This window comes from Ascaphus truei, chromosome 2, assembly GCF_040206685.1.
Source record: "Ascaphus truei isolate aAscTru1 chromosome 2, aAscTru1.hap1, whole genome shotgun sequence".
Lineage (NCBI taxonomy): Eukaryota > Metazoa > Chordata > Amphibia > Anura > Ascaphidae > Ascaphus > Ascaphus truei.
This window is the reverse complement of record NC_134484.1, coordinates 482,379,842-482,401,891: the sequence shown is the minus strand read 5'-3', so window position 1 is coordinate 482,401,891 and position 22,050 is coordinate 482,379,842.

Below are 22,050 nucleotides of genomic sequence, written 5' to 3'. Positions count from 1 at the left end.
GAGTATATCACCAGACGTCACTACACACACAGCACAGAGTATATCACCAGATGTCACTACACACACGGGCACAGAGTATTTCACCAGACGTCATTACACACACGGGCACAGAGTATATCACCAGATGTCACTACACACACGGGCACAGAGTATATCACCAGACATCACTACACACAGCACAGAGTATATCACCAGACGTCACTACACACACAGCACAGAGTATATCACCAGACGTCACTACACACACGGGCACAGAGTATATCACCTGACCTCACTACACACACGGGCACAGAGTATATCACCAGACCTCACTACACACACGGGCACAGAGTATATCACCAGACGTCACTACACACACGGCACAGAGTATATCACCAGAAGTCACTACACACACAGCACAGAGTATATCACCAGACGTCACTACACACACGGCACAGAGTATATCACCAGACCTCACTACACACACAGCACAGAGTATATCACCAGACCTCACTACACACACGGCACAGAGTATATCACCAGACGTCACTACACACACAGCACAGAGTATATCACCAGACATCACTACACACACGGCACAGAGTATATCACCAGACGTCACTACACACACGGCACAGAGTATATCACCAGACGTCACTACACACACGGCACAGAGTACATCACCAGACGTCACTACACACACAGGCACAGAGTATATCACCAGACTTCACTACACACACGGCACAGAGTATATCACCAGACGTCACAACACACACGGCACAGAGTATATCACCAGACGTCACTACACACACGGCATAGAGTATATCACCAGACGTCACTACACACACAGCACAGAGTATATCACCAGACCTCACTACACACACAGCACAGAGTATATCACCAGACGTCACAACACACACGGCACAGAGTATATCACCAGACGTCACAACACACACGGCACAGAGTATATCACCAGACGTCACTACACACACGGCATAGAGTATATCACCAGACGTCACTACACACACGGCACAGAGTATATCACCAGACGTCACTACACACACGGCATAGAGTATATCACCAGACGTCACTACACACACGGCATAGAGTATATCACCAGACGTCACAACACACACGGCACAGAGTATATCACCAGACGTCACTACACACACAGCACAGAATATATAACCCCAGTCGTCACTACACACACGGCAGAGAGTATATCACCAGACGTCACAACACACACGGCACAGAGTATATCACCAGACGTCACAACACACACGGCACAGACTATATCACCAGACATCACTACACACATGGGCACAGAGTATATCACCAGACATCACTACACACACGGGCACAGAGTATATCACCAGACGTCACTACAGAGACACGGGCACAGAGTATATCACCAGACGTCACTACACACATGGCACAGAGTATATCACCAGACGTCACTACACACACAGCACAGAGTATATCACCAGACATCACTACACACACACGGGCACAGAGTATATCACCAGACGTCACTACAGAGACACGGGCACAGAGTATATCACCAGACGTCACTACACAGACACGGGCACAGAGTATATCACCAGACGTCACTACACACACAGCACAGAGTATATCACCAGACGTCACTACACACACAGCACAGAGTATATCACCAGACGTCACTACACACACGGCACAGAGTATATCACCAGACGTCACAACACACACGGCACAGAGTATATCACCAGACGTCACTACACACACGGGCACAGAGTATATCACCAGACGTCACTACACACACGGCACAGAGTATATCACCAGACCTCACTACACACACGGGCACAGAGTATATCACCAGACGTCACTACATACAGCACAGAGTATATCACCAGACATCACTACACACACGGGCACAGAGTATTTCACCAGACGTCACTACACACACGGCACACAGTATATCACCAGACGTCACTGCACACACAGGCACAGAGTATATCACCAGACGTCACTACACACACAGCACAGAGTATATCACCAGACGTCACTACACACACACACGGGCACAGAGTATATCACCAGACGTCACTACACACACAGCACAGAGTATATCACCAGACGTCACTACACACACACACGGGCACAGAGTATATCACCAGACGCCACTACACACACAGCACAGAGTATATCACCAGACCTCACTACACACACGGGCACAGAGTATATAACCAGACATCACTACACACACGGGCACAGAGTATATCACCAGACACACAGCACACACACGGGCACAGAGTATATCACCAGACCTCACTACACACACACGGCACAGAGTATATCACCAGACGTCACTACACACACGGCACAAAGTATATCACCAGACGTCACTACACACACAGCACAGAGTATATCACCAGACGTCACTACACACACGGGCACAGAGTAAATCACCAGACGTCACTACACACACGGCACAGAGTATATCACCAGACCTCACTACACACACAGCACAGAGTATATCACCAGACGTCACTACACACACAGGCACAGAGTATATCACCAGACCTCACTACACACACGGGCACAGAGTATATCACCAGACCTCACTACACACACGGGCACAGAGTATATCTCCAGACGTCACTACACACACAGCACAGAGTATATCACCAGACGTCACTACACACACGGGCACAGAGTAAATCACCAGACGTCACTACACACACAGCACAGAGTATATCACCAGACGTCACTACACACACGGCACAGAGTATTTCACTAGACGTCACTGCACACACGGGCACAGAGTATATCACCAGACGACACTACACACACAGGCACAGAGTATATCACCAGACCTCACTACACACACGGGCACTAAGTATATCACCAGACGTCACTACACACACAAAGGCACAGAGTATATCACCAGACGGCACGACACAAACGGGCACAGAGTATATCACCAGACGGCACTACACACACGGGCACAGAGTATATCACCAGACGTCACTACACACACACGGGCACAGAGTATATCACCAGACCTCACTACACACACGGCACAGAGTATATCACCAGACGTCACTACACACACGGCACAGAGTATATCACCAGACGTCACTACACACACAGCACAGAGTATATCACCAGACGGCACTACACACACAGGCACAGATTATATCACCAGACGTCACTACACACACGGCACAGAGTATATCACCAGACGTCACTACACACACAGCACAGAGTATATCACCAGACGGCACAACACACACGGCACAGAGTATATCACCAGACGTCACTACACACACGGCATAGAGTATATCACCAGACGGCACAACACACATGGGCACAAAGTATATCACTAGACGTCACTACACACACACGGGCACAGAGTATATCACCAGACGTCACTACACACACACGGGCACAGAGTATATCACCATACGGCACTACACACACGGCACAGAGTATATCACAGATGTCACTACATACACAGCACAGAGTATATTACCAGACGTCACTGCACACACGGGCCCAGAGTAAATCACCAGACGTCACTACACACACATGGGCACAGAGTATATCACCAGACGTCACTACACACACGGCACAGAGTATATCACCAGACCTCACTACACACACACGGGCGCAGAGTAAATCACCAGACGTTACTACACACACGGGCACAGAGTATATCACCAGACGTCACTACACAGACACGGGCACAGAGTATATCACCAGACGTCACTACACAGACACGGGCACAGAGTATATCACCAGACGTCACTACACACACACGGGCACAGAGTATATCACCAGACGTCACTACACACACACGGGCACAGAGTATATCACCAGACGTCACTACACACACAGCACAGAGTATATCACCAGACGTCACTACACTCACGGCAGAGAGTATATCACCAGACGTCACTACACACAGCACAGAGTATATCACCAGACCTCACTACACACACGGCACAGAGTATATCACCAGACGTCACTACACACACGGCACAGAGTATATAACCAGATGTCACTGCACACACAGGCACAGAGTAAATCACCGGACATCACTACACACACACACGGGCACAGAGTATATCACCAGACGTCACTACACACACGGGCACAGAGTATATCACCAGACGTCACTACACACACGGCACAGAGTATATCACCAGACGTCACTACACACACGGCACAGAGTATATCACCAGATGTCACTGCACACACAGGCACAGAGTAAATCACCGGACATCACTACACACACACACACACGGGCACAGAGTATATCACCAGACCTCACTACACACACAGCACAGAGTATATCACCAGACGGCACTACACACACACGGGCACAGAGTATATCACCAGACCTCACTACACACATGGGCACAGAGTATATCACCAGACGGCACTACACACACGGGCACAGAGTATATCACCAGACGGCACTACACACACGGGCACAGAGTATATCACCAGACCTCACTACACACACGGGCACAGACTATATCACCAGACGTCACTACACACACACGGGCACAGAGTATATCACCAGACCTCACTACACACACAGCACAGAGTATATCACCAGATGTCACTGCACACACGGGCACAGAGTAAATCACCAGGCGGCACTATATACGGTGGGAGATTGTCACTATGTTTTTCACCAGCCCACAGTACTATTATAAAGTGAAAAATAGACGCAAAAAACTTAGTATGTGACCCTTTCTTAATTGTAGAGTAAAAATAAGTGTATGTCACAGATATCTATATATATATCAAATTGAATTTTGTGTGATTGTTGCTAGATGTGGTGAATCTGATTGGTCCGTGGGTCTGTCACTCAGCCTCTGGTCAATCAGATTGGTCCGTATCCCTGCCCCGCCCGCCTCTCATTGGCCTGTGTGGCTCTATGACGTCACCCAACTGCCACTCTCTTCTCATCCTCACCCGCAACCTTCCCCCTCGGCCTCACCCAACTGCCACACACACGCACAACCACCAGGCTACGGACCGCAGCCCCCCCCCCCCAGCTCACCTCCCGCCGGCTCCTCCCATCACCCCCCCTCACCCGCAGCTCACCTCCCTGCCGGCTCCCCCGCCCATAACCCCCCTCACCCGCAGCTCACCTCCCTGCCGCCTCCCGCAGCTCACCTCCCCGCCGAATCCCCCCCCACCTGCAGCTCACCTCCCCTGGCTGTGCAACGCTCTGCAGGACGCGATGCACATGGCTGTCAAAGCGTCGTGCCCCAGGAAATCCACCAGGCTCACCCAAGCCCCGGCCAGCAGCAGCATGTAGTGTCTGTGCAGCACACCGTCAGCGGGTCATGCAGGATGGGGACCGAGGTGAACGCGACAACTCCCCCCCCCCCCCTCACCCGCAGTGACCCGCCGAACACTGCGGGACATGCCGGCGGGGGGGGGGGGGGAGGGAGCGGAGAGAGGAGGGAGCGGGAAATTTTAATCCCAGGCAACGCCAGGTCTCTCAGCTAGTACATAAATATAAGTGAATAAGTGATAATAAAACAGTGCTATGTGGAATACAAATAATGCATTTGAACCCCCTGCTCAAAACCCTCTGGTGGGATTCCTCTTCACTTGTCCCAAAGGTGTAGAATTTGGTTCTCAGAATCCAGGAGGAGCACGAAGGGGAAACAAAAACACAAAGATAATCTAAGTGTAAATATATTAAATAAGAGCCAAGACTTCGCCCAACATTCACTAAGTTTTTTAAAGAACCTCTACACTTAGATTATCTTTGTGTTTCTGTTTCCCCTTCATGCTCCTCCTGGATTCTGAGAATCTCACCAGCACTACGTGCAGCTCTCACCAGGGGGCGCTCACCGCACCTTGCTTGGGAGCCCACCAGGGGTCACTGTTCCATATGAGCTCAGGAGGAGCTGTTAGAGGCGGTCTGGCCCATCCTATTCCCTCTCTATGGTCCCTCTGCTGCAGCCGGATGTCCTGGTGTGTGAGGTTTGATTCCGGCAGGAAACACTGACCCTGAGCACAGACTGTCCCACATCCTGAGGGGGGAATCCAGGTCACTCCCACAGGGAAGGACTGAGAGATCACAGGGGCTCCCCCCACCCTCCATAGGAAGTACACACACAGTGAGGAGGGGATAAAGTGCACATCTCAGGCACTGAGGGGGACACACACTGAGGAATAGGCTCTGCAGCCTCTAAGTCCCTTTTCCTGTGTCCCCCTCACATTGCCCACCCCCTGCTGCACAGAGATCTTCAGCCTGTGTTATTGGGTAAGTGCTTTCCTCCTCCTCCCTTCCCCTCCCTTGTGTGACCTGTGCACATTATCCCAGTGCTGTTCTGAGCTTCCTTACACACAGGAGCCTGAGAGGCTGAGCCTCTGATAGTGAGGGGGGCCTCTGGCACTGGGGGGGTTACTCCTCCTGTATCACAGGGACTGGGAGATAATGGGGGTTATTTTACATTGGGAATTAACATTAGGAATCAGTGAGGATAAGATTGGGAAAGTTATTAAATAGAGTTGGAAAGTAATTAGATTGAGGGAGTATTGGTTGGAGTTTAACTCCTTCATTACCACAGGGGCCAGCATCATGTGTGTGTTATGGGCTATAGCTTCTCTGTGTGAGGCTGACCCGTTTGCCCGGGGACAGTCCTGGTCTGACAGTATGTTCTGATGTCCCAAATATCTGCTGCATTCTCTCATGACCAAAAAAGTGTACCAAAGAAGGTGCACTAAGGAGTCCCTTTTAAGGCGCACCGCAGACCTTTATAGTATAAACGGTCAGGGGTATCTCTATATCGCATATATATCTCTATATCGCATTCTCTCATGTCCTAGTTTTAAATAATGTGTCTGGGACAGGGGGGGGAGGTCTGTGCAGAGCTGGAGATGTAGATGTAGAAGTGAGACACAGAGCCCTCTTCCCTCCCCCAATCTGCAGTGCAGAAGTAAAGCTGAGGGAGAGCAGGGTGACCCCAGGCATAGAGGTGGGTGCTGTGTCTGGGTCTCTGTGTATGTGCCGCCATATAGAAACCCAAACATGTGGTAGCCTCATGTCTGTAGCATACAAGGGGTTAACCCCTCATTTTCTAAATGTTGCAAATATACAAAGATCACAGAAGCAGTGTACACACCTGCACTTATTAATACACACACACACAATAAGCAGTGTACATACACAGCTATATACCGTACATGCATGTAAACTGGCCCATTTACATACATATGTAGCCCTGGCTAGAATTGGCTATCAGTTTGTGTCTGGGACAGAGGGAGGTCTGTGCAGAACTGGAGATGTAGAAGTGAGACACAGAGCCCTCTTCCCTCCCCCAATCTGCAGAACTAAAGCTGAGGGAGAGCTGGGTGACCCCAGGCATAGAGGTGGGTGCTGTGTCTGGGTCTCTGTGTATGCGCCGCCATATAGAAACCCAAACATGTGGTATTTATTTATTTATAAAATATTTTACCAGGAAGTAATACATTGAGAGTTACCTCTCGTTTTCAATTATGTCCTGGGCACAGAGTAAAACAAATAATACATGGTTACAAATACAGTTACATAAATGAGCAGGGTATACATTATATACAAGACATTGCATGCACAGTTAAAGAAAATATATATTATGGGTGTATGAAACAGTTACAGACCAGATTAAAATGTGAGACAGCCTTAGATTTGAAAGAACTTAAACTGGTGGTGGATGTGAGAGTCTTTGGTAGGTTGTTCCAGTTTTGGGGAGCGCGGTAGGAGAAGGAGGAACGTCCAGATACTTTGTTGAGCCTTGGGACCATGAACAGTCTTTTGGAGTCTGATCTCAGGTGATAAGTAGCCTCGTGTCTGTAGCATACAAGGGGTTAAACCCCTCATTTTCTAAATGGTGCAAATATACAAAGATCACAGAAAGCAGTGTACACACCTGCACTTATTAATACACACACACAACAAGCAGTGTACATACACAGCTATATACTGTACCGTACATGCATGTAAACTGGCCCATGTAGGAAGCTGCTCTCGCTAAAGTTATGAAGCTGAGCAGATTTTCAGTGTTTTAAAAGGTTAAAGTATTTTTCTAATGTGTGCCAAGAATGGGGCTAGTGAATGTAGGGAATATTTACACTCGCTCCATTCCTGACACCAGAATAAGAACTCAACTTTGAGCACGCAGAAGCCAGGCCACCTCATATTTTATTAAACGGGAATAGTTTAATACGTATAGATATTGCTGACCTGTATATGAGCTGAGGGCTTTCTAAGTCATGGATTCCGGAAGGCACACGTGGATCCAGGCTTGGCGCCACTGTGTCTGTCCAAGGGCCATACTTGAAAAGGCTCAGAGGTGCCTAGGTGTTAGGCCAGATGGGCCCTGCCATTATTCTGGAGCACCAATATCCTGGCCTGACACAAGGCAACCTCACACCCTTTGCCCAAGACCCAGACTCTATGGAGCCTCACACCGTGGGGGGCGAAGGGGCAGAGAGGAATATTTCACCTGCCCCTGGAAAAGACTCGGGTGGGACACCCTGTCTGATTGTCTCTGATTGGTTGCTCGGGAAATTGCTAAGGTTTTTTAATTGGGTTGCAGGGTTTCTGGGAATGAATACCAGAGGTTTTAAAAACTCTGACACAGCTCAGATTTGTCAGTTTTCCAAGTTTCTAAGCAAATTCCAAGCGCCACACCAACAGCGGCGAAGTAACAGATGTCCAGGGCTTTTTGTGAGTAACTACCGGTCAGTGGAAAGTGCTCTACAAAGGTGATCTGAAGGAATTTCGTTCTGGAAATTGATTTATTTGTTAGCCCTATCCAGAGTAAGTGTGTTAATCTTGAATTGTCTAACATTGTGTGTTCGTCTTATATAAGAAATAAATTACCATTTATTTTACCATCTTGATTTACTCAAGCAAATGTGTATATGTATTATAATAAAAAAACACATGGGGATACATATATACACATGCAATTATGCATACCTATGCACAAAGACTGGGACATGGAAGCAATGCGAGTGGAGATAATAGTACATTCTTGTCTCTAATATGAGAGCATGTTAGCTGTAATGTGTCATAAATCTCAATTCAAACCATTATTATTGGAATTAAAAATGTGCCTGAATTTCAGTTCCCAAGTTCTTCTTTCTAGTGTATTTCTGAGTTGTCCTTTCAGGACCAGCACAGAAAGGTCAGAGATGGAGTGACCTGGCAGTGAGAAATGTTCTCCTATTGGTTTGCCTTCCTGTGAGATAGTGAGTCTGTGAGCATTCATCCTGCTGTGCAATGTGAGCGTTTCTCCTACATATCCTGTATTGGGACATTTCCTGCATTGAATGGAGGAGATTACGTTGGAGGATTGGCACGTGTATGTCCCTTGGATTTAGATTTGGTTATTTTGGGGATGTGGATAGTGTCCGCTGTGGAGATATTCTTACATGTTTTGCCTCCTGGACTGTTGCGAGGATATGTGCCTTGTGTTGTGTGGCTGTCCCGGGGGGAGTTGGTTTCTGGTTATTAGACTATAGAGAGATTAGGAGGCTGTTTGTATGAAAGGAGAGGTGGTGTAGGAAGAGTCTGTGTCAGGAGGTCATCCTCGTTGAGTCTCGGTTGGAGTTCTGTGTTAATATCTTTGAGGGTTTCCAGTGTTGGGTTGTGGGTCACAGGCAATGATCCAGGCAGAGGATCAAGGTCGTGATCACAGGCAGGAAACAATGCAGGGTGAAGATCAACAGGAACTATGCTCTGGCAACATCCTGGAGGAAGTCCTGCGGGCGCCAGTCACCAAGATGGCCCCTGCAGTCTCAGTGTGGGCGGGAGTACAGGACTGCCAGGGAACAAGATGAACGTTGTGGTTTCAGTGTGGGCGCCGATGCCTGATAGTGCTGAAGCACATTATATTTATTAATCATTAGGCTTGGATTAACCTCTTCAATACCATCTGAACTCTCACTATAGGGTTAAATCAGACAGGACGGAGCTGCACAATTGGTTCTCCTGTGAACACTCTTCCTATGGCAGTGTTATAGTGACCATTCGAATAGTGTGTTTAGCTGGGTTACATGTTACAGACACTTATTTATGGGATAACCTTTGCCGGATGGGAATTTGCTTAGAAATTTCTTGTTACGCGACCCAGATAATCTGAACTCTAAGGCTGTGCGTATCGTGCCGGCGACACGACCGATGACGTTACCCGTCGCCATTGTGATAGTTGTAATTTAAGTAAAGGGGAAGGCAGATGGACAGAAAAGTTCTCTGATTGGCCACAAGGGGAGACCGTCGCCGAAAAAATCAAATAACAGTGACTAGCAGATTTTTGTTAGCGTGGTCGCGCTGTCGCGTGCACTATAAGTTTAGACGAAGGCCACAATGCTTTTGTTTTTTACGCAAAGTCTCTTCGCTATCGCTATAAGCGCAGCCTAAATATGACAAGAAATTAAACATAACCTAAAGTATGGGATAGCAGTGGGAAATGTGAGAGAAAGTGTTACATGCCTGAGTGCTTTCTCTGTATTGTATGTCTTTATATAGCGCCATTAATGTACATAGCGCTTCACAGTAGTAATACACGTGGTAATCATATAAATAACAAATAATATAATTAACAAGTCATGGGAATAAGTGCTTCAGACATAAAAGTAACATTTAGGAATGACAGATTTAGGAAAGAGCAGAGCGATTCTGGCAGCAGCATTTAGGATAGATTGTAGGTAGGACAGGTGAGAGGCAGGAAGGCCGGACAGCAGGATGTTACAATAATCAAGACGGGAGAGAATGAGGGCCAGAGTTTTAGCAGTCGAGCAACAGAGGAACAGGCAAATCTTTGTTATATTGCAGAGGAAAAGTGACAGGTTTTAGAAATGTTTTGAATGTGAGAGAGGAGTCGAGTGTGACCCCTAAGCAGCGTGCTTGGGCTACTGGGTGAATGATCGTACCCCCAACAGGAGGTAGTAGGGCCAGGTTTGGGAGGAAGTATGAGGAGCTCTGTTTTTGCCATGTTCATTTTAAGGAGGAGTTGGGCCATCCAGGATGATATCGCAGAGAGACATTCAGAAACTTTTGGTTTGTACAGCAGGTGAAAGGTCGGGGTTGAAAAGTAAATTTGTGTGTCATCCGCATATAGGTGATATTTAAACCCAAGAGATGTTATTAGGTCACCTAGAGAGAGTGTGTACAGAGAATAGAGCAGAGGTCCCAAGACTGAGCCCTGGGGTATCCCCACAGAGATATCAATAGAGGAGGAGGTGTTAGCAGAAGAGACACTGAAAGTACGGTGGGAAAGATAAGAGAGACACTGAAAGTACGGTGGGAAAGATAAGAGGAGATCCAGGATAGAGCTTTGTTCCGAATACCAAGGGTATGGAGAATGTGAAGGAGAAGAGTGGTCCACGGTGTCAAATGCTGCAGAGAGGTAGAGTAATATTAGCAGAGTGTAATGACCTCTGTCTTTGGCAGCATGGAGGTCATCAGTTATTTTAGTGAGGGCTTTTTCAGTGGAGTGAGCAGTGCGGAAGCCAGATTTTAGAGGGTCTAGGAGAGAATAGGTGTTGAGAAAATGGAGCAAGCGAGAGAATACAAGACGTTCAAGGAGTTTAGAGGCAAAAGGCAGGAGGGAGACAGGTCGATAGTTATAAAGACAGGTAGGGTCAAGCTTGCTGTTTTTGAGTAATGGTATAACTGTTGCATGCTTGAAGGAGGATGGAAAGGTACCAGAGTAGAGGGAGGAGTTAAAAATGTGTGTGAGCGTAGGGATTATAGTAGGACCAAGAGATTTTAGGAGATGGGAGGGAATGGGGTCAAGAGAGCAAGTGGTAGAGCGAGATGAGAAGGTCAACAGTGACACATCCTCTGAGACAGTGAAAAAAGAGTCAAGGAAGACAGGAGGAGAGTTTGGAAGAGGTGTAGGATGGGAGGAGGAAACAAAGGGGATGTTCTGACGTATAGATTCCACCTTTTCCTTTAAATAGTCAGCAATGTCCTCAGGTGAGATGGAGGCAGAAGAGGCAGCTGAGGGTGGTTTGAGTAGAATCAGACAGAGAAGAGTCAGTGTGGGTTAGACTTGTGCGTGTTGATTAGTTAGGAGAAGTAGGTTTGTTTAGCTTGACAGAGGGCTGAGTTTTAACAGGAGAGCATAAATTTGTAGTGAAGGAAGTCTGCAAGAGTGGGAGATTTCCTCCAGAGGCGTTCAGAGGAACGAGTGGAGGAACGTAGCATGCGCGTTTTGGAATTTAGCCATGGTCTGGGGTTAGAAGGCGAGGATGGCAGAGAGAAAGCGGGGCATGTAGATCAAGAGAGGAGAATAAGGCAGAGTTGTAGTTCCTGACCAGGTTGTCAGGGTCTGTAGCAGAGCTGAGAGAGGAGAGGGAGGAGGGTAAAGTGTAATCAAAGGCTGGTAGGTTAATAGAGCGGAGGGTTCTGCAGAAACGAGGGGTAGATAGAGGGGGAGAAGGGGAGAAGCGAGAGAGAGGAAGAGGTGATGGTCAGAGAGAGGAAAAGGGGAAATGGAGAAATCGGAGAGAAGTTTTTTTTAGTGAAAAACAGGTCTAGGTTAGTAGCCATCCTTGCGGGTGCTGGCTGCAGTCTACTGTTGAAGACCAAAAGAAGATGTTAGAGAGAGATAGCTGGAAGCCCAAGGGAGAGAGGGGTCATCAATGTGGCAATTGAAGTCCCCAAGGAGAAGAACAGGGGAGTCTGAGGAGTGAAAGAGAGCCAGGATTCAAAGTGAGAGAGGCAGAAAGGGGATGAGAAGAGGTAGGTGGGCGATAGATGACTGCCACGTGGACAGGGAGAGGAGAGAAGATCTGGACAGTGTGAGCCTCAAAGGAGGGAAAAGCAAGAGAGGGAGGAATAGGAAGGGTTCGGTAACGGCAGAGAGAGGAGAGCAGGAGCCCCACGCCTCCACCCCTGCCATCAGGGTGCGGAGTGTGGGAGAATGACATTACATGTATATAGCCAGAGTATAAATCAGTACTGTGGGAGTGTGTCTGGGTGCTGAGACCCCTGTATGTGTGTGTGTATGTATATATCTGTGCTCCTGTGTCACACTGTGTGCTCTCTGCTGCTGGTATATACAGTAATTACAGAACAGGTGCTGGTGACCAGATACAGGTCCCAGGGACGGGATGTCAGGAAACCTACAGATACAATGGGGCTCATTCTAGTACCTTGGATAAAATCGCTGCCTAATGGGACGGTTTGGCATGACCCTACCTCACGGTCTGACATTTGTGTTATCACGGTATTCAGAAAGAATCAGAAAGTATTACCGCAAGTCACAAACACGAGGCAGGAAAATGCCAATACCGCTCGGGGGAACGGTGTCCTTATCTCAGCATTTTTCTAAGTTCTACCTCTGCGATCTTCCCGCTGTGTGTAAGTCTTGTAATTCGCCTTTTTATTCTTGCATACCAAATGTACAGTATACCGTTACATTTATCTGTATTAAACCTCTGCATCCCAGCTTTTTATTTAAAGAAGCAGCAGCATCGGACCCTGGGAAGAATGAAAGAGGCTGCTTTTTTTTAAACGTTTTTATTGGGCAGATATACAACAAAACAGATACAGCAATTTATCCTTAGCCTAATACAGATTTTTTTTAATTTTTGGGTCGAGAAGGTGACGAGGACAGAATAGAGCAGAACCCCGCCTATTTTAAGGCGAGATCTCTGGGCCAAATACTGGGCTGGAAAGAGGGGGACCAGAAAAAGAGAGGTGGGGGGGGAAGAAAAGGGGGGAAGGGCCGTTCTCTCTTCCTCATTGCCAGGTGTCGGCCTGACTACTCGGTTCCTTCGTCCGATCGGTTCAGGTAGTTGTTTGGTCAAAATTATTGTGTTATCCATGGCTCCCAAATTTTGTAGAACTCTGTCGTAGATCTCCTTAGTAAGGCCGTCAGCCTTTCCATGAGCATTACTTCACGGATCCTCTTTTTTTAACATTTGTTTGTAAGGAGGAGAAACCTTCTTCAATTGTGCACCTTGCCGCTGTAAGAATAAAGGAGATTCATTTCCTTACTGGGCGGTTTTGTCTATCGGCCTGGCCAGTAGGAAGGTCAGTGGATCAATAGGTATTGTGAGGTCCGTAACCTCTTTTAATAAAGTTTGTACTGTCAGCCAATATTTTTGAATTTCTGGACATGTCCACCAAATGTGGGCCATATCCCCTTTTTGCCCACAGCCTTTCCAGCACAGGTCGGAGGCCAGGGGAAAGATTTGTTTTAATTTCACTGGGGTAAGATACCAGTGAAATAATATCTTGTAAATATTTTCTTTTGTTATGGTGCATGTAGAAGTTCCTGAGGCAGTGTCCCAAATATCTTCCCAGGCCTCTCTGTCTATAACTATGTTTAACTCTGCTTCCTATTTATGCATGTACTGATGGGTCGGAGGGTCTGCCGACATCTCCATTCCAGCGTAGATTTTAGTTATTAGACCTTTTTGATGTTCAGCTGTTTGGCATAGTTTCTCGAATTCAGTGAGAGGGGAAATTCTAGTTTTGGAAATATTGTTTGCGTAAAGTGTCTAATTTGGAGATATTTAAATGTATCCAATTCTGTCATTTCATATTTAGTGCGTAATTCTTGTAAGCTCAAGAACTTCCCATGGCTCAGTAGGTCGGCGATCGCCCTGATACCTCTTGATTTTAGTTGATCAAATTGCTTAGACTCACAACCAGGGGGGAATTGGGGATTATTAAAGATTGGGGTCAGTTGCGAACCGGTTGTGTGGAGTTTGAATTTGTTTTAGGTTTTCATCTAAACCTCCCAGGTTAGCCTCATTTCTCCTAATTAAAATTTTTGAGATTGCACGTCTCCTCCCTCTATGTTCCAGAGGCTAGCTGGCAGAGAAGGCGTTTTTACGTAGGTAGATTCTATATCAAGCCAGTAGTATTGGACCAGAGCCGCATTCCGCACTACTACTCGTAGTTGTGCTGCCTGGTAGTACTTAGTTAGGTCTGGGACTCCCAGTCCACCTCTCGTTGTTGATGATAGCAGAACCGATCTAGCAATCCTGGGCTTTTTGCCCTGCCAAATAAATTTAAACAACCTATTCTGGATGTTTTTCAATTCAGAGCCAGGAAAACTGATCGGGAGCGTCTGGAAGAGATATAGCAATCTGGGGAGTATATTAATTTTAACCGAGATCATCCTCCCGATCCATGAGATCTGGTAGTCTTCCCATTTCTCCAAATCTTTTTTCATTTTCCCTAACAGGGTTGGGTAATTGTATTGATATAAAGAGTGGTAGTTCTTTGATACATTAACTCCCAGGTATTTGATGTATGAGGAACTCCATCTGTAGTTGAAGTTTAGTTTGAGTAACTTCACTTCTGGCTCTGGTAAATTTAGATTTAGGGCTTCAGATTTATCAGTCATTTTATATCCCGATATTTTACCATAGTCCCATAGCTCTTTTTGTGATAACTGCTGAACAGTGTATCAATAGTCCTAACAGACCTGGAAAGTCCCGCCCCAGAATCGCCATGTAGGGCATATTTTCTACTACCCCTGCCTGTACTACATGTGTAACTGTACCAACGGTGATGGGCAGCGGAATGATTGGACACCGCTTATAATGTCCATGGACACATTGTATGTCCAGAGAGCCCACTGGTATCCCTTTGGAAAAGTGTCCTTTCTTTACCAAAGTACTTTCACTCCCCGTGTCTATGAGGGCCTTCACCATTTTCCCTCCGATGGTCACTTCCGTAATGAATCCACCAACATTGGTGATCATAGTACTTGGCCCATTCTTTCCTTGTCGGCAATATCTGGCTATGTGTCCCGGTTTCTTACAGAGATGGCATATTCGGGTATCCTTTATATGTGTGCTCCGATCTGCCCCCTGTCTAAATGAAGATTCCCGCAGTGGTGTATGTGATGAGGGGGGAGGACGTCTTACCACTGGTCTTTCACGTTCCTGATGAGCTGTCAAATAGTCCTCGGCCAGGTCTATAGCTTTATCCCTAGTTTTGGGTCGATGTTCCTGCACCCACAGTCGCGCACCTTGTGGCAGAATCTCCAGGAACTGTTCAAGGATAAATAGCTCCAAAATGTCCTCTTTTGTCTTCTCGGTTGGCTTAATCCACTTATTCATAAGATCCATCAATTTGGTGTAAGTCTCCCGTGGTCCTTCTGAATGATTATAGCGGAGTTTGCGGAATCTTTGCCTGAACGTCTCCGGGTTGTTGTATCGCCTGTAAATGGCCTCCATCACCATCTCGTAGTCTTCGGCATCCCTTGGACTTAGAGCAATGTAGGCCATCTGAGCCTTCCCGGTCAGTGTGGGCACTAGCCTCATTACCCATTGTGATCTTGGCCCCTGACTGGCTGTGGCCACCCCTTCAAACATAACAAGAAAAGCTTCAATGTCATCCTCAGGGCTCAGTTTATTTAAGCGGATCTCTTTGAGGATGATTGGCTCAGGTGCCGGTGTTATGGTTCCTGCTTTACCAAGTCTGTCATCTGCTGCCGCTGCATATCATCCATCCGTCTCTCCTGTTGCTCTACTTGTGTGACCCATCACTGCTCCTGCTCCTCACTGCGGTTCTCCAGTTCCCTCTGCCGTCTCTCTTCCATCTCCTGTCACCGCTGCTCTTGTTCTGCCTGTTGGACCACCAGCCGCTTCAGAAGGTCATCCATTCCTTCCGCTCCAGTCTTAACTGCTTCCACTGTATGGGTCTTAGGCTTGGCTCCAAAGTCCCCAGTGGCCTCCAATCCCTCGTCATCCTCCATATTTACCTCCATGCCCTGCACCAATCTCCTCTGCTCGATCAGCCCTTGTCTGGTCAGGACACCTGGATATCTTCGTCTGTTAGGGCGAGCTGCTACCTTCCTTTGTGTCCTTTTCATCAGGGACCATAGGGTTTAGATGTTGGGTACAGCATCAATGATCCCACCGCTGCCACCATATGTGATAGGTTGCGTCCCAGCTTTTTATTTAATGAAGCAGCAGCATCGGACCCTGGGAAGAATGAAAGAGGCTTTTGCTGTTCTCTGAACCTTCTTTTTATTAGGTATTCCACATTCAGGTGTACAACAACGAGTTCCCCCAGCATGATGTCTCCAGCCACAGAGTAGCCAGCAATATCTGCATTAGAAAGTTTGCATCCTTTCACTGAAGTTCCAGAGACATTCTCATATCACATAACAGCAACAAGGAGTGCAGAAAGAGACAACCTCATATCACATAGCAGCAACAAGGAGTGCAGAAAGAGACAACCTCACATCACATAGCAACAACAAGGAGTGCAGAAAGAGACAACCTCATATCACATAGCAACAACAAGGAGTGCAGAAAGAGACAACCTCACATCACATAGCAACAACAAGGCGTGCAGAAAGAGACAACCTCACATCACATAGCAACAACAAGGAGTGCAGAAAGAGACAACCTCATATCACATAGCAACAACAAGGATTGCAGAAAGAGACAACCTCATATCACATAGCAACAACAAGGCGTGCAGAAAGAGACAACCTCACATCACATAGCAACAACAAGGAGTGCAGAAAGAGACAACCTCATATCACATAGCAACAATAAGGAGTGCAGAAGGTAACATCCTCATATCACATAGCAACAACAAGGAGTGCAGAAAGAGACAACCTCATATCACATAGCAACAACCAGGAGTGCAGAAAGAGACAACCTCATATCACATAGCAACAACAAGGCGTGCAGAAGGGAACATCCTCATATCACATAGCAACAACAAGGAGTGCAGAAGGGCCTCAGGAAAAGAACCCCCCCCCCCCTTTTTATCACTGGTTAATTAGGACAAAACCAAATAAAGTAAACCACACAGGGCAGTTGTCTCCCAAAACTTACACAATTAGCAAACATAATACACTTCACACAACATACAATTGTCTACAGCAAGACAAAAAAAAAAAAGAATCACAAACCTTCCATGCATGTCTTCCCTCTGCAAAATAAATGACATTCAGTATCACTTACTTTAATCCCCCCCATACCATGGTATACTCTACCAAGAATGTTTTGCAGGAAGGAAACGCCCTTTTTCTCTTTAGCAGAGACTGCCCATGGCTGTGTAACATACATTAAAACGTTGCAGCACATTAACCATTTGAAAACAACAGGGGAAGGGTAGGGAGTGATCACAGAACCATACTAATTGAGTAGATTAAATAAATAAATCAGGTAATCGAATAGTGGGTGCAAACTGTGAACTGATAAAGTGAATCAGAAAAAGCAGGAGGGGACACAGGATGATTGTGTCCCTCAGAGAATTCACTAAACTGCACACCACTAGGTGTAAAAAATAACTTCTATTGAGTAATTTACTTAAAACATATATTACCGTGGAATAGTGTAACGTGAGTTAAAAATAGATTAAATCAAAAGTATCAAGCATCAGTGCCAGCACATAAATATAGCTTGCTATCCCAGTTATCCATTATTAATAGGTGCATAGACTATGAGTGAAGAGCTGACACTCACAGCAGCAGCAGTGATTAGTCTCAAGCACATGTACTGCAGGGGTGCATGGAGCACTAGGTAGGAAGGTTAAAGCAAAGACTCGCCGGCATATAAACACTGGACTCAAATTAACCAAGTGTCAGGGACTGTACACACTGACCCAGGAACCTATAAACACTACATTAAAACAGCTCCAAGTAGGAGACTGACAACATTGCGCGTCTTCACTCCTAGTCTATGCACCTATTAAACCTATTAATGATTTATTGAGGTGTATAATACTACATCACTAGACTAGGAGGGTTGGATATTGATTCACTAATTTTCATACAGTCTCGTTGGCTAATTTATACCTACCATCTGGTCTGTTAGCTAATCCAGAGGGGATCATACCCTGACTTATAGCATGATATGCCACCTATAGCCCACCATCATTAGCTGGATAACTGGGATAGCAAGCTATATTTATGTGCTGGCACTGATGCTTGATACTTTTGATTTAATCTATTTTTAACTCACGTTACACTATTCCACGGTAATATATGTTTTCTGAGCACATTAACCATACCTGCATTATACTGACTGACCTCAGGACACCACATTAAAGGTTAGTAAAGTTTAAGATAAAGAAAAAGAAAGATCGCTGGGCCCAGCAAAAAAGTTAAAAAGAAAAGAGACAGGTGGTGCACTTAATGCCAGAAAGCAAACATGCATTTAACTTACACAATTGTACAAGCAGCCCTGTCACAACCTCATCTGCCATTTACCTGCCCACGTTTCCAGTCTCTCCAAGTCCTTCTGAAGAGAAATTACATCCTGCTCTGATTCTATTACCTTACACAATTTAGTATCATCCGCAAAGATGGAGACTTTGCTCTCGATGCCAACCTCAAGGTCATTAATAAACAAGTTAAAAAGCAGTGGTCCCAGTACCGATCCCTGAGGTACTCCAGTCACGACTTTAGCCCAACCTGAAAAAGTTCCATTTATGACAATCCTCTGTTGTCTGTCCTTTAACCAGTTTTCAATCCAGGTGCATATATTTCGGAGTCCAATTTTCTTTATTTTGTACACCATACTCTTGTGTGAAACCGTATCAAAAGCCTTTGCAAAATCTAAGTAGACCATATCAACTGCGTTACCCTGGTCTAAATTCCTACTTACCTCTTCAAAGAAACAAATGAGATTAGTTTGGCATGATCTATCCTTCATAAATCCATGCTGACTATTACTAATCATTTTTGTTTTCCATTAGGTATTTCTGAATATTATCCTGTATTAAACCTTCAAGTAGTTTCCCCACTATTGAAGTCAGGCTTACAGGTCTGTAATTTCCCGATTGTGATCTAGCTCCCTTTTTAAATATAGGCACCACATCTGCTTTACGCCAATCTTGTGGTACTGAGCCTGTGGAAATGGAGTCCTTGAATATTAAATATAATGGTTTTGCTATTACTGAGCTTAACTCCTGGAGAACTCTTGGAAGTATGCCATCGGGGCCAGGTGCCTTATTTACTTACATTTTTTCAAGTCGCTTATAAACTTCTTCCTCAGTTAACCAATTGTTAATTCATATGGAGGTTGTGGCTTCCTCCTGCGGCACTACTAATGAACTTGATTCTTCCCTGGTAAACACAGAGGCAAAGAATTTGTTTAATACCTGTGCTTTTTCCTTATCTCCAATAATCTGCATACCCATCTCACACTGAAAGGGTCCTATATTTTCTTTTCTCGTTTTTTTGTTATTAAGGTACTTAAAGAACTTTGTAGGGTTGACCTTACTTTCTATTGCAATCCTTTTTTCCTGATCACCCTGGCAGTGGACACCTTTGGGGTTAATCCCTTCTCACTCTAGGTAGGACAGGAAATAGACTTTTGCAGGTAGGCCATATAAGGCCCCTCCCTCTACCTGCACCTTAGTCTTTTTCCTGTCCTCACAGCTAGGAGTAGGATTTTTTATTTTCTAAGGGACTCACCTACTGCACCTAGTGCAGATATCCAGGGTCTCAGCCTCTCTGCCCTGAAGCTCCGATCGATGCGCCCTACGGGTGGCAAGACGGAGACCCCTTAGAGTCGGGGGAGCCCCTGGAACCCATTACATCTGGGGGGGGAGCAGCTGCAGCCGCGGGCGGGGAAGCTTATGTGCAAAAAGCCCCAGGACCAAACGAAGGTACACAGTAAGGTGCACAGCAGCTGCAGCTGGGAGCCGTGGAGGCCCAGACTCACCGCATTAGCGTCTGGTACGCTGCGGTAAAGTACCCCAGGAGCCCGCTACACGCGGAGGGGGGAGCAGCCATAGCTGCGAGCCGGAGAAAAGGCTCAATTGACCGCACTAGCGTCTGGTACGCGGCGGTAAAAGTACCCCAGGAGCCCCGCTACACGCGGAAGGGAGTAGCAGCCTTAGCTGCGAACCGGAGGAAGGTTCATATTGAGGGTACAGTGCACGCGGCCGCTCGGGAGCGCGCTCGTCACATTCCGGCCGGCAGATGCGTACACAGACACGCGAGCCGTGCACGAGCACTTGATGACGTCATAGAAGCGACGAACACACTGTGTGTATGTGTGAGTGAGAGCTGCAGCATGGAATGCTCAGCAGGGAGAAGCCAAGTGCTGGAAATGGATTCAAAAATGGAAACACCCAAAACTTCAGTTCCCAAGGCTAGGTGAGTCCTTAGTTTTAGTTCTACATGGGAAAGAGAGATGGTCTATATACATTAGGGTGTATGTTTAGTATTTATTTTGTTTTTATAATTTAGTTCGGTGGTTACCCTCCCAGAAGCAGAATCTTCAAAAGGGACGGGGGAATCCCTGCAACATAAAAGAAAGGTTGCTAAAAAAACTAAATGGTGTTCAGCTTGTGAGAAACCAGCCCTAATAGGGAATAAATTATGTGAAGATTGTCTTAAGACAGCAGCAGGTGATACCAATGAACAAATGAGCACTTTCCTTGTATTGATGAAGGAGGCAGTTAAACTGAGTGTGGATGAAGCAGTCCAGCAAGCTGTTAACCCTACGCAGAAAAGATCTAGATCCCAAACCAGTCTGGATAAAGGGAAAAGGTTTTCGTCAGATGAGTCTGAAATTGATTGTTTTCAAATATCAGAGGGGGAAATGGATTCATCAGATCAAGATATTCAGGAGGAAGAATCTGAATTTGATGTAGAAATGGTGGATCCACTTATCAAAGCCATGAGACAGGCGTTGGAACTAGAAGACACCGAGGAGTTAACCCACAAGAAAGATAAACTTTTTGGGGCAAGACAAAGAAAAGGTAGAGTTTTTCCTATCCATCAAGTAATTAAAGACCTCATTCAGGTGGAACTGGCTCGACCAGACGCCAGAGTATTTGCGCCTAAAAGATTTGGGAAGATGTATCCATTCCCACAAGAAGAGGTAAACATTGGGAGGTTAGCCCAAAGGTGGATACTGCTATTTCCAGAATAGTAAAAAAGACCAAAATCCCAATAGAGGAAGCTGCGTCACTAAAGGACGCTATGGATAAGAAGATGGATTATGTATTGAAAAAAGCATACGTTACCGCAGGAACATCCTACAAACCTGCCATAGCAACTACGTCAGCAGCAAGGGCTATGCGAGTATGGATTGCCAACATTGAAGAGGCAATAGACAAAGGCG